At 44.0% G+C, this 12,490-nt stretch overlaps 1 protein-coding gene across 5 annotated transcripts in view; it reads left to right on the top strand.

The window, feature by feature from the left end:
- The first annotated feature begins 710 nt into the window (after positions 1 to 710).
- The window catches only part of ANKIB1 (ankyrin repeat and IBR domain containing 1), a 91,590-nt gene continuing 79,810 nt past the window's right edge, over positions 711 to 12,490 (top strand). For 3 of the 5 annotated variants that reach the window (XM_048305713.1, XM_048305721.1, XM_048305686.1), the window contains exon 1: positions 711 to 791. The gene's annotated coding sequence lies outside the window, so the exon portion shown is untranslated. Of the gene's footprint in view, positions 792 to 977; positions 1,039 to 10,423; positions 10,691 to 12,490 lie in introns of those variants that run through there. The other 2 variants (XM_048305702.1, XM_048305692.1) reach the window with 2 other exon arrangements.

Here is a 12,490-nt window from a genome sequence, read left to right as displayed (position 1 = left end):
CCGCACTGCCCAGCCGGGAAACGCCCCCGAACTTCCCCAGCCGCACCCAGGAGCCGGCAGGCACCGGCCCCCGAAGGGGCGCTCCCGCTAAATCCCCGCGGGACGGGAACGGCTCCCCCGCTCTGAGGACCGCCCCAGGGCCGGGGTGAGGGAGAGCGCTCCGTCCCCACTCGCTCCCTGCCTGCCTTGCCTTCCTCGGTGGCGCCTGCCGCCGCCTGCCCGCCGCATCCTCCCGGCGCGCCCGCCGCCCAGGCCCCGCGTCCCGGCCCGCTCCGCCCCGTCCCCGCCCCGCTCCCTCCCCCGGCGCGGTGGATCCGCTTCCCGTCGGAGCCCCGCGGGCCTTGGCCGCCGATGAGTTTCCGGGTCGGCGGCCTGAACTTGTGCTGCTGCCGCCGCCGGTTGTTGACCGCGGTCGGAGAAAGAAGGAGCGAGCCGGGGCTGCGGGCCGGGCCGGGAGCAGGAGGCGCGGCTGGCGGGTGGGGAGGCCCCGAGGCGGAGCGGCCGTCCGGGCCCGCGGAGCGCCGCCGGCAGCAGCTGTCAGCGCTGCCGCCGCCGGCGAACAAAGGGGTAGCGAGCCGGCGGCAGCCGCAGCGCCGTGCCCACGCCGGCGGCCCCGGCGGGCTGAGTGACAGCCCCGGCTGCCCGCGGGGCTCCCACTGGAGCGGGCACTCCAGAGGGCGCCGTACCCGGAGTGGAGCGGGAGAGAGGAGCGGCCGCTGGGCACATGGAAGATCTGAGTGGCGGGCGCGGAGGCGCCGGGGAGGGCCGGGGAGAGCCCCTGTGAGGAGCCGGTGAGTGCCCGCGGCGCTGGGCGAGGTTCGGGCGGGGGCTGCGGGAGGGCACGACGAGGGGAACCCGGCCGCGGGCGAAGCCTGGAGGCTCCGCACATCGGGGCGTCGGCAGCGCCGCGCAACGCGGGGGGGCCGGGCCGGGAGGCGGCTCCGAGGGCGCCTCGGTGCCGCCGGCAGGCGAGGGGAGCGGAGAGGGGGAGGTGGGAGCAGCCGGAGTGCGGAGGTGAGCAAGCGGCAGGTTACTGAGGTTAGTACGGCAGGGGGCTGCGGGGAAAGGGGATGCCGGGAGCCGCGGGCCGCCGGGCCGGGGGATAAGGGGGGAGAGAGGCCGCTTCTGGCCGGCGGAGGGCGGGGGGGCTCGGCCGGGAACTGGCCGTGGGGGGGCGATCGGTGGTAGCTGCCTGGGGCGGCCGGGACCGTCGCAAAGTTTGGAGCTGCCCGATGGCCTGGCTTCAGCCAGGTCCCGCCGCTGGGCTCATGCCCGCCTTGTTCGTAGTCGGGAAATGCTGCCTGGAAGGCAGAACGGGAAAAGTGTGAGTGGCCGGAGTGGGAGTGTGTGCTGCGGGGCGAGCTGTGACAGAGTGACCTGGCTTCGTGGTTCGGTAACGCCGTCAGAACAGCCCTTGAATGAAATTAAACGCTCGCGATCTCGGGGGTGTGGGTTTTGGTTTTTTTTTTCCCCCTCAGTGGAAAAAATTTAGTCTTGATACCGTAGCAGTTTTATGTAAGTAGTAGTATTCCTCTCCCAGACACGTCTAAGCACATACTGGAAATTGGGCAACTTTTAAAAATGAATCTTAATAATTCATGACTAGTTAGTCTACCTCTTATTTACAGTTCAAATAGTATGTAGAGGATATACAGAGTCACGAAAACCTGCTCGGCAGAGTAAAGCACTAATACTGCAGCTTAAATTGTTTGCATGGATCCCTCCATTATGACTAACCGTCCTTGATTGCACCTTCTTTGAGTGCGTTTCTGTGCTTACCAGTTCCAGAAATGGAATTTTAGTTGAAGACATAACATCAATAATGTGCTGTAATTTAAGTACACTCAGTAAAGCGAGAGACGGTTTTTGAGAGGATTTTGGCTGTAGAGGTTACCAGTGAGAAGAGACTGTGTCTTCTTTACTCATATGGCTGTTTTATCCTTACTTTCATCAGTATGAAGTGTGGTGGATTAATTTCTCTTTAATCTCTCTTGCGTACAGAGGAAAATTACTCTTCTTCCTTGGGGGGAAAAAGGCTTTAGTCATAAGGAAATCAACAGCGTTTTTCAACTATTTAGAACACGTGACTTCTTTCATTAAGATGTCTACATAGAAGTGAATTGATAGAATTTATAGCAACTTTTTTCTTATCTTTTTTGTGGACATGGAAAGAGTAGGTGGTTGTCTTTACAAGTCACAGAAGAGGCTTCTGCAAACTTTAATTCCAAGTCTTTCTGTGGCCCAATACTCAGTCAATTCCTTCTTCAACGAATTTTACTTCAGTCCTTATTCAAAAGAATAAAATATTTTAATAATGCCGTCTATTATTCCTGAATTACAATATTACTATAAATCTACTAAAAGGCTAAACAATGTTGGTGGTGCTCTATAGTCATATATATGTATATGCATCAGCAGAGTATTATGAATTAAAATCAATTTAAAAAGAAAGAAAAAAAATTATGACAGTGGCACTATAATAATATCAATAGTCAACACCCAAAAGTTAGGCAAGTAAGTTTTGTGCAGTCTCTTTAATTTTCACTTGTGCCATACACATCTAGATAAGACTAGGTATGTACGTATGTAAGTACATGATGAGGCTTATTGGACAAAACATGGAATTTCCTGGACATAGTTACATATTGCATGTGAGTTTACATGTGTTTGTTATATGTTCCTATCTGGCCTACACACTTCAGAAAATTAAAGAAAACTAGGCATGTAAATATGAAAAGGAATGCCTTCTAAAGCTGTCAGCTTTTATTCAATGGAACAACTACAAATATGGTTTTAGAAAATGTCGTTATGTCTTTGTTCACTGTATAAAACCTTGTTAATGCTATAGTTGATTTATTCTGTCCTGAGCAGTTTATCACTCCTGGTCTGTGACATCTCTGCTGTGATTGCTTATCACTATGTTTCTTTTTGTTCCAGTAGTAGAGCTTTGTTTATTAATCATTAACTAGTTTGGCTAGCAGGTTTTGTGATGTTTTGGATTTTTTGTTTGATTTTTTTTAAAATTGTTTGTTTGGTTTTTGGGGGTTTTTTTGTGTGTGTGTTGGAGGGATTTTTTTGTTTTTGTTTGTTTGGGGTTTTTGTTTTTGAGAGTTTTTGGTTTTTTGATTTATTTTTTCTGTTCAGATATCATGTAGTTACCGTTACCTGAGTAGTTCATTAACTTCACCTTGGAATCTGATAACTAGACATTGCTGTCTGCAGTTGTCACTGTTGAAGTTTTGTCAGCTTTGCTAAGGTGACTCATGCCAGTAAAAAAGAAAATTGTGAAGCTGGAGTTAACCAATATGTGTGCTGAAGCAGTTATGTTTCTAATCACATTACTGTGTTTGCATAATTGGTAATGATACGTAGCAAAGAGAGATCTGTTTTGCTTAAAGAGCAGCCCTGTGGAAATCCTGAAATGTTCAAAATGACATGGGAAATTCTGTTTTCGACATCATTATCATCATTATCATCAGGCAAGGCTTTTACTTCTTTCGCTTCCTCCTTCCAAAATACATACCACATACTTTTCCATGAAGCATTATAGAAATCACACTTATGTGTAAATTTTAGGGGGAAAGGTTATTTCATTCAAGATTATATTACATTTTACATTAAAAGTTCAAGCCGGAGAAGTCTACTTAATGTTTAACAACTACTGTTTTTCTTCATAACTGCTAAGTGTCTTCCAGAGTTATTGGAACCAGACAAATTAGTCTTTGCTTGTGACAGTGGAAGGCCAAGTGCAAGGTCCTCACCTGGGTCAGAGTAGCTCCTGGTATTGATACGGGCTGGGGGTGAAGGGATTAAGAGCAGCCCTGCCGAGAAGGGCTTGAGGGTACTTGTGGATGGAAAACTGGACATAAGCTCGCAATCTGCACTTGCAGCCCAGAAAGTCAGTTGTATCCTGGGCTGCATCAAAAGCAGCATGGCCAGCAGGGTGAGGGAGGGGATTCTGTCCCTCCACTCTGCTCTGGTGAGAGAGACCCCACCTGGAATGCTGCATCCAGCTCTGGGGCCCCTCAGTACAACACAGACATGAACCTGTTGGAGCGGGTCTGGAGGAGGGACACAAACACAGCACAGCTCTCCTGTGAAGAAAGGTCGAGAGAGTTGGGGTTGTTCACCCTGGAGAAGAAGGTTCCAAGGAGATGCTGTTGCAACCTTTCAGTATATAAAGGGAGCCCACAAGAAAGACTTTTTACTGGGGTCTGTTTTGACAGGATAAGAAACAAGAGTTTTTAACTATTTTAGATAAGGCAAGCACTTACTTTGACCTAAAGCTTATTTGTAGTATTGCTAATATCCTCGAATTTTCTTTAAGGGGTTTTGTTGCAGTTGCTCAAGAGAGATTTTCATTTGGTGGTTTTCCTTAGTTTTGTATTTTAAACTAGGTAAATTCTGAACTCGGCTTGTTGGAGGATAATTGCAGCAAAAATATTGTAAAAGTTTGTAACTGGATTACTGGAGGGAAATAGGAGGGTCTCTCGGCTGAGTGCTTGGGATCCTTCCTAGCTCAGGTGGCTTTATGGAGCAGCTGTGTGACAGTGTTGCAAAGAAAAGTTACTCTTGTAACTTTCCTTCTGCAATTGTGTACTGACAAGGGGACAAAATGAATCCTCTAAAAGCAAGTTTTGTATTTGTGCGTAAACTTAAACCTAGAAATCAATGTTTGCACACAACCTTCAGTATAGTAACATTATTCTTTGACAATCACTTAGTGTAGTTTATATATTACATCGTGACAACTGAGGCACTATATTAGTAACCCTGTATAAAATAGGTCTTATGTGCAGGCTTCTATGTTGGAGAAAATTTTATTAAATTTCTTGGGGATTTTCCCTATTTAAAGGAGTTTCCCAGTGGCTTGTGATTACCATTTTGACACATCTGAAGAACATGCAGTACACATGATATGGAAGGTTCCTTATGCTCTCTCTGCCCTGCTGAGTGCAGTGACTTAAGGGATAAGGGGCGATGGTGACAAGTTCCTGCCCAGTGCAGCAGAGGTGTGTCTCCTCTGTGAGTGCCTTACCTTCCCAAATGCCCTCACATAATACTTAGGAGCCACTGCATGTGAAACCAAAAAGTAGCAAGGATGATGGTTCATCTAGCTTGGTGCTAAGTTTACCTATACCCTGCATCGAATCTGCTCCCACAAAGCAAAAAAGATGAATCCTTGTTGTAGGAGATTCCCGTCTGAAGGGAACAGAAGGCTCAAAGAGAAGGACCCACTTCCTGGGGAAGTCTCCTGCTTCCTTGAGGCCTGGCTTAAAGATGTGGAGAGAAAGTTTCCTAGCCTAGTATCCTAGTATGGCCCTCAGATTAATATCCATTATTGATTTTTTTTTTTTTTTCCAAGTAGGCAGCAATGAAGTTGTAACAAGTATGAGGGCAAGGAAGAGAAACTTCAAAGCCTTTGTTAAGGAATCAGGAGCACAAGTAGTGTGCTTCTCTATCCTTCCAGTTGCAGGGAATGATGAGGGAAAGAACAGGAAGAGCCAGCTGATGAATTCCTGGCTCCAAGCCTAGTGTCACTGGCAGAATTTTGGGGAGTTTAATCATGGGTTGGTTTACACCAGGCCTGCTGGCGACAAGACAGTGTACACCTATCAAAGGGAGAAAAGAATCTTTGCACAGGGGTTAGAACGGCTCATTAGAAAAGCTTTAAACTAGATTTGAAGGGGGAACCTGATAAAACCAGGCTCACTAGAGATAAGCCTGGGAGAAGCACACCCATGTTTGAGGGACAGTGTGCTAGTGATGTTCTTTGATCTTCCATTTCAGTGAAGACAGAAGATGGAGATCCATGTGGCAGCAAAGACCAGTGGTTATCCATGTGTTAGAAACCACAGAAGCATCTGAGGTTGGTCATACAGGAATTAGGACTTCTTCCCCAAAAAAAGGTGGGGGTATAAGTAGCCTGACTGAAGTGCTTCTGCTCCGGTACACGCAGGACAGGCAAGAAACAGGAGGAGCTGGAAGCCATTGTGCAGCAGGAAAACTATGATATAATTGTCATTACGGAAACGTGGTCATTGTGTGATGACTCACAACTGGAGGGCTGCAGTGGATGACTGTAAACTCTTCAGCAGGGATAGGCAAGGAAGGAGAGGTGGTGGAATAGCCCTGTGTTTAAGGGAGCGTTTGGATTGTCTAGAGCTTAATTATGGTGCCAGTAGGGTTGTTCATGAATAAGAATCAGGGGTAGGACCAACAGTGCAGATATCCTGGTTGGATACATACTCTTACATCTAGCCAGGTTGCAGAAGCAGACAAAATATTCTCTGAGCAGCTGTGAGAAGTTTTACCATCATTAGCTCTTGTTCTCCTGGAGAACTTCAACTCACCAGATGTCTGCTGGAAATACAATGCAGTGGAGAGGAAACAGTCTAGAGGAAACAGTTCCCGGAGTGTCTGGAAGAGAACTTCCTGACACCATTGGCTAGTAAGCCAGCTAGGGAAGGTGCCCTGCTGGACTTACTGTTCACAAACAGAGAAGCACTTGTGGGTGTTGCGATGATTGGGGGCTGTCTTGGGCACAGTGACTGTGAAATAAGAGTTTTCAATTCTTTCACAAGTAAGGAGGGACAGCAGAGTTGTTACCTTGGGCTTCTGGAGAGCAGACCGGCATATTGAGGAGACTGGTTGGCAAACTTTTAGGAGGCATTCGTGAAAGGGAGAGAAGTCCAGGAAGGATAGACATTTTTGAAGAAGGAAATCCTAGAAGTGCAGAAGTGGGCTGTCCCCATGTGCCTAAAGAAGAGCTGTCAGGAAAGAAGACCAGCCTGACTGAACAGTGTTCTGGTTTGAAATCAGGAAAAATAGGAGAGCCTGTGGCCCCTCGAAGAAGGGGCCAGCAACTCAGGAGGACTACAAGGATATTGTGAGGTTATGCAGGGAGAAAATTAGAAGGGCCAATTAGAACTTAATCTGGCTACTGCTGTAAAAGTTGATAAAAAGTGTTTCTGTTAATACACCAGTAACAAAAGGAAGGCCTAGGAGAATCCCCATCCTTTATTGGATGAGAGGGCAAACAAGGCGACGAAAGATGAGGAAAGAAGCTGAGGTACTTAATGCCTTGTTTTCCTAAGTTTTTAATAGCATGACCAACTGTTCTCTGGGTACTGAGGCCCCTGAGCTGAAATAAAGAGATGAGGAGCAGAATGAAGGCCCTGTAATCCAAAGGGAAAGGGTCAGAGACCTTCTACGCCACTGACACACTCACAAGTGTATGAGGCTGGGTGGCATCCACCCAAGGGTACTGATGGCGCTGGCAGAAGTGCTCACTGAGCCACTTTCCATCATTTACCAGCAATCCTGGTTAATGGTGGAGGTCCCAGGTGACTAGAGGTTAGCAAATGTGGCACTCTTCTAGAAGAAGGGTTGGAAGGAGGATCTGGGGAACTGCAGGCCTGTCAGTCTGACCTCAGGGCCAGGGAATGTCATGGAGCAGGTCGTCTTAAGAGCCATCACATGGCTCATAAAGGGCAGCCAGGGGATCAGGCCCAGCCAGCATGGGTTTGTGAAAACCAGGTCCTGCTTGATCAAGCTGATCTTCTATGACAGAGTGACCTGCCTAGTGGATGAGCAAAAGGCTGCAGAAGTTGTTGACCTAGACGTCAGTAAAGCCTTTGACACCATTTCCCACAGCATTCTCCTGGAGAAACTGTTTGTGTTGGCATACTCTTCTCTGAGCAAAAAACAACCATCTGGATGTCCGGGCTCAGAGAGTGATGGTGAATAGAGTTACATCCGGCTGATGGCTGGTCACTAGTTATGTTCCCCAAGGCTCAGTATTGGGGCCAGTCCTATTGAATATCTTTGTTGATGATCTGGAAGAGGGGATCCAGTGCACCCTTAGCTTACAGGCATGCCAAGTTGGGCAGAAGTATTGGTTTGCTGGAGGGTAGCAAGGCTCTGCAGCGGGATCTGGACAGGCTGGATTGATGGGCTGAGGCCAATGGTATGAGATTCAACAAGGCCGAGTGCTGGATCCTGCCATTGGGTCACAACAACCCTATGGAACACTACAGGCTTGGGATGAGTGGCTGGAAAGCTGCCTGCCAGAAAAGAACCTGGGGGTTTTGGTTGACATGATGTCAACTAGGGGTAGTCTGTGATATAACTTAATGGAAAAGTGGTAAAAATGATTGTGGCTAATTGTGCAAATTCTTACACAGTTTAATTCTGTGGTAATTGTCTTAATTAAAGTACCAACTTCTGTAAAATGTCTTACAGGGGTGTTAGTAATCGCTCACTTTCCCCCCCTCCCATCCCTACCTTCTTTGAGGAAAGATACAGTTCTGGAGGTTTCAAAGCTTTTTTGGAGAAAATACACTTAAAGTTAGTATGTATAATGCTAATTATATATGCACTAATGGCGTATTTCTTGGCTGGTTTATATAATCTCTGATCAATTGTGATAAAATGTACAGAAGTTAGAAACTGATTCTCTGCCCCGAGTACTTCACTTGCTGATCACTTTTTTCTTGGAATTTATCATACAAAATAATTAGATTTTTCTAGTTTATAAGTGTAATTCTGCTTTTTAAACAATCCCTGCTTGCTCTTACCACAAGAGGTGGTCCTTTAAGAGATGGTAGGAACATTGTGTGCAACTGGTTTTGGCCCTGGTTGTAAATTGCTACAAATGAAATAAGTTGAGGAGAAAATTGTATTTGATATATTTATTAGTTTGAGTTTACTTAAGTTTTTTGCTTCAGGGAAGTTCCATAGATGTTAGTTGGGGTAAGTAATGCCCCCCTGCCCTATTATTTCAAATTGATTTCTAATAGGAATTTTGAAGGCAAAGTTACAAATGGTTTATTTCTATCAAAACAGTTGTGTAGAAACTCAAAACTGACTGTATTAAAAAAACAATAGTATGTGTTTTTAGGATGCTCAGATGAAGTACTGATGATGATAATTGAAATATTTCCTGTTATGAACCAGCCTTTGGAGAAATAGCTGAAAAATGGTGAGAAAAGGTCATGATACATACTTGTCAATGTTTTTGCAAATAAAATACATCAAATACTGGTTCTATTAAAATTTATTGTGGACTTAAGAATAGGAATTTCAGGACAGTTGTAGTTTATTAATGAACTCTTCTCTGTACTAAGGGTTTGATTGTTACTGTACTGCTGTGATAAGCAGTTGTGTGTTTTCCTTTGTATTACTATTAGGTACTATGTGTGTAAGATATCTGCAAGGCTGGATGCACACATCAGGACTAATTTTGGACAGTAGCAACCTGTAAATGCTGTTGCAATAGAATTTTCCCCTGAAGTATTCTTCCTCTTATTAAGAAAAAAATTATTTCTTATTTCTTGCCTGTGTAAATTACTTGCAGAATTGTCATTTTTTTAGCATTTTTTGTTTTTTAACCCAGGTGGCTCTGTTGTGTTTTAGATCTCTAAGAAGCTGAGGGACAAGTGAATATATTCATCTCTGGTTGTCTCTACTATGTTGAAAGACTACAGACGGACATGTAGAAATGTTCTGGCAGAGTAGAGCCCAGAAAATTTCTTCTTAATCACTGAATGAAAAATTGTGAATTTAATCCAGGTCGTGAAGAAACTGCAGGAATGTGTACCTACTAAGCTATGAAGACCAAAGTTCCAGCTGTATTAATAATGTTTTTAACATTTTAAGAACTTCCTTGACTGATGCGGGTTAATTCATGTTTGCTAAATAGTTGAAATTATCTATATATCCATAAGTTGAGGATTTTGATATTTTAAAGCTCAAATCTTGAGACCCAGCTGTATAGCAGACTTCATGATAGCAAAACACAATTCTTCAGCAATGTTCTGGCACACTTATTCTGCAGAAACAGGTCTACTGCAAAATTGTATTAGCAAATAATCTAGGTCTATGAAGCATTGTGAGTTAAATATCCTAAGAAAAAGTATTTGTTCTTTGTGAAAGAATTCCTGTTACTTGCGTTCTCTGCAAGTTTGTATATGGAAGTATGCAGCCTGCAGTACTGAGACATTACTAATGGCTCTGTAGCTTATTGCAGTATAAATATACAATGGCTCTTAATTTAGGCCCTTTTCCCAGACATCTTGAGAGTCACTGACACAGATACTTTGTATATTCTCCATATTTAGAAGGATGTGTTGGAGACTAATCTTTCATTTGATCTATTTCAGTGAGTCACCAAGTGCAAACTGCCCATTAAAAAAAAATACTGAAGAGGCTTTATTTGGTGACTTACTTGTGTGTTGAAGTACAAGTTCTTTGTAACATCCCATTTAGCACCCTGTTAATTAGTTAAAATTAAACTGCATGGAAGTCCTTTTTTCAGGACGTGATAATTAGTATTCAGTAAAATTAAATAGTGCAGCTTTGCATTTATAATCTTAATTAACTACCTGGATGAGGTGATGGAATGCACCGTCAGCAAGCTTGTTGATGACACCAGCTTGTGTGGGCTGGAGGGCAGGGCTGCTCCTCTGAGAGACCTTGGCAGACTGGAGAAATGGGCTAACACGAACCTCATGGTGTTCAGCAGAATCTGAACATAGAAACAGAATAACTCTGCACAGTAGTACAGGCTGGGAACCAACGGCTAGAGAGCAACATTGCAGCAAATGACATCGCTTTGCTGGTGGACACCAAGTGGAATGTGAGTCAGCAAGGTACCTTTGAGCAAGAATGAAGCCAGTAGCTGAGAGAAGTGAGTATTTCTGTCAGCTTGACATTTGTGTGATGGCATCAAAAACAATGTCTAGTTTTGTGTTCCTTGGTGTAGGAGAGATGCTGACTTTCTGAAGCAGGCCTAGAGGAAGACTGCCAGGATAATTACGGTACAGAAGCACATAATGTAAAAAGAGAAGCTGGAGGAGCTGGGTGTCCTCAGTGTTCAAAGAAGACTAGGGCGGTGGATCTTGTTTCCGGTTAAGGGGAGGGTACAGAAAAGACAGAACCAGATTCTTGTTGGAGGAGCTGGGTGACAGGACTAGAGACAACAGAAAGTTCCAGCAAGGGATGTTTCAGCTAGACATTAGGAAAGATTTGCATTATTGGGGGGATCAGATGTTGGGATAAGTAGTCTGAAGAGGCTGCGGTATCTCCATACCTGGAGATACTCTGAACTTAATTGAGAACAGTGTTGAGCAGCCTTTGAAGCTCTGAACACTGCTTTGAGTAAAGGGTAGAAGCTGCTGAGCTCCAGAGGTTCCTTTGTAAATAAGTGCTTGTTCCATATCTCGTCATACGGTTGCACAACTGTTTTCTCCCTCCTCTACATACAACTGGTTCTGACCCAGCTGATGTGTTTGGCTCAGAGAGCTGTGGAGTTCTGTAGAACAATACTGTTGTCTTAAATAAATTGTACTATATGGCTCAAACCCTGCTTTTTAACCTGACTTCTACATTGTCAAAGATCTTAAGTGATCAGTTTAATGCTTTGAATTATCGCATGTCTGTCATGAAATAGACTAATCCTTAATGAGGTCTTTTTTCCAGAGTGTGGTACATTAAGTGTTTTTTTCTGTAATATGGCTTACTGTGCAGAAGTAGTCCAGTTACTTGTGCATTCTTTCAGGCCATGAAATAAATTAATAATTGTAATTGGAATGCAGGCTTATTCTGTTTTTTATTTGTCTGTTGAAGTTGGGTATTTTTTGGGTGGTTGGTTTATTTGGGATTTTTTCCCCCAAAACTCATAAATTCAGACTTTCTCATAAGCAAGCTGCCTGAGGTTTATAATTATTTACTTGATAAACGAATAGAAAGTTAAATTCACTTGTCTGGAATACGAGTTAGACAGGCACCATGTTCTAATATAAAATACTTTGTTTTAATATTTAATTTAAAAGAGTTAATTTGAAGGGTTTAATCTTTGTTACTCTGGATGTATTTGCAATGTAAAGTGTGCAAACCTGAATAAAGCAGTCACATAATTTTACTGTAAATGCAATGTAATTTGCCTCTTGATTTGGTCTTTATTTCATGGAAATACCTATAAGTTCATTCAGAAATCCTCTTGATTTTTTGCTGCATGTATACATGAGTAAGGAATCAGTATGGAGAACCAGAGTTTTTAAGTAAGTCCTTAAGAAGATGGTTGGTTAACTTTTTTATCCCTCCTCCCCTTCTTTTGGCCATTTGTATAGTTTTCTACGAAGATAATGAATCAAGTTTCTCTTTAATTAGTCAAAAACCTGAAAAGTATACTGAATTAATTTCAGTTTTGTTAGGTTGTGGAATTAGGGTAGCCATGAAGAGTTACTGATAATTATCTCCTTCATTATTTTGGAAATACACAATGGTTCTTGATTTTAGAATCTACTCATGAGCGCAAGGGAAGAAATCCTAAACCCCAAAATCATTTGGTTTTTTAGGGAATAACTTCTGTCTGAATAATACAATTTCTAGCAAAACCAAAGAGTATTTTCTGTGAGTCTTCAGCATGTTTTAGCTTCTTCAAAGGAATGATGACATTCAGATCAAAGCAGACTGGGTTAGTGCTAAA

Source organism: Corvus hawaiiensis, chromosome 1 (assembly GCF_020740725.1).
Source record: "Corvus hawaiiensis isolate bCorHaw1 chromosome 1, bCorHaw1.pri.cur, whole genome shotgun sequence".
Taxonomy (NCBI): domain Eukaryota; kingdom Metazoa; phylum Chordata; class Aves; order Passeriformes; family Corvidae; genus Corvus; species Corvus hawaiiensis.
Note: the sequence above shows the minus strand (reverse complement) of the source record. Positions and strands in the feature narration are given on the sequence as shown.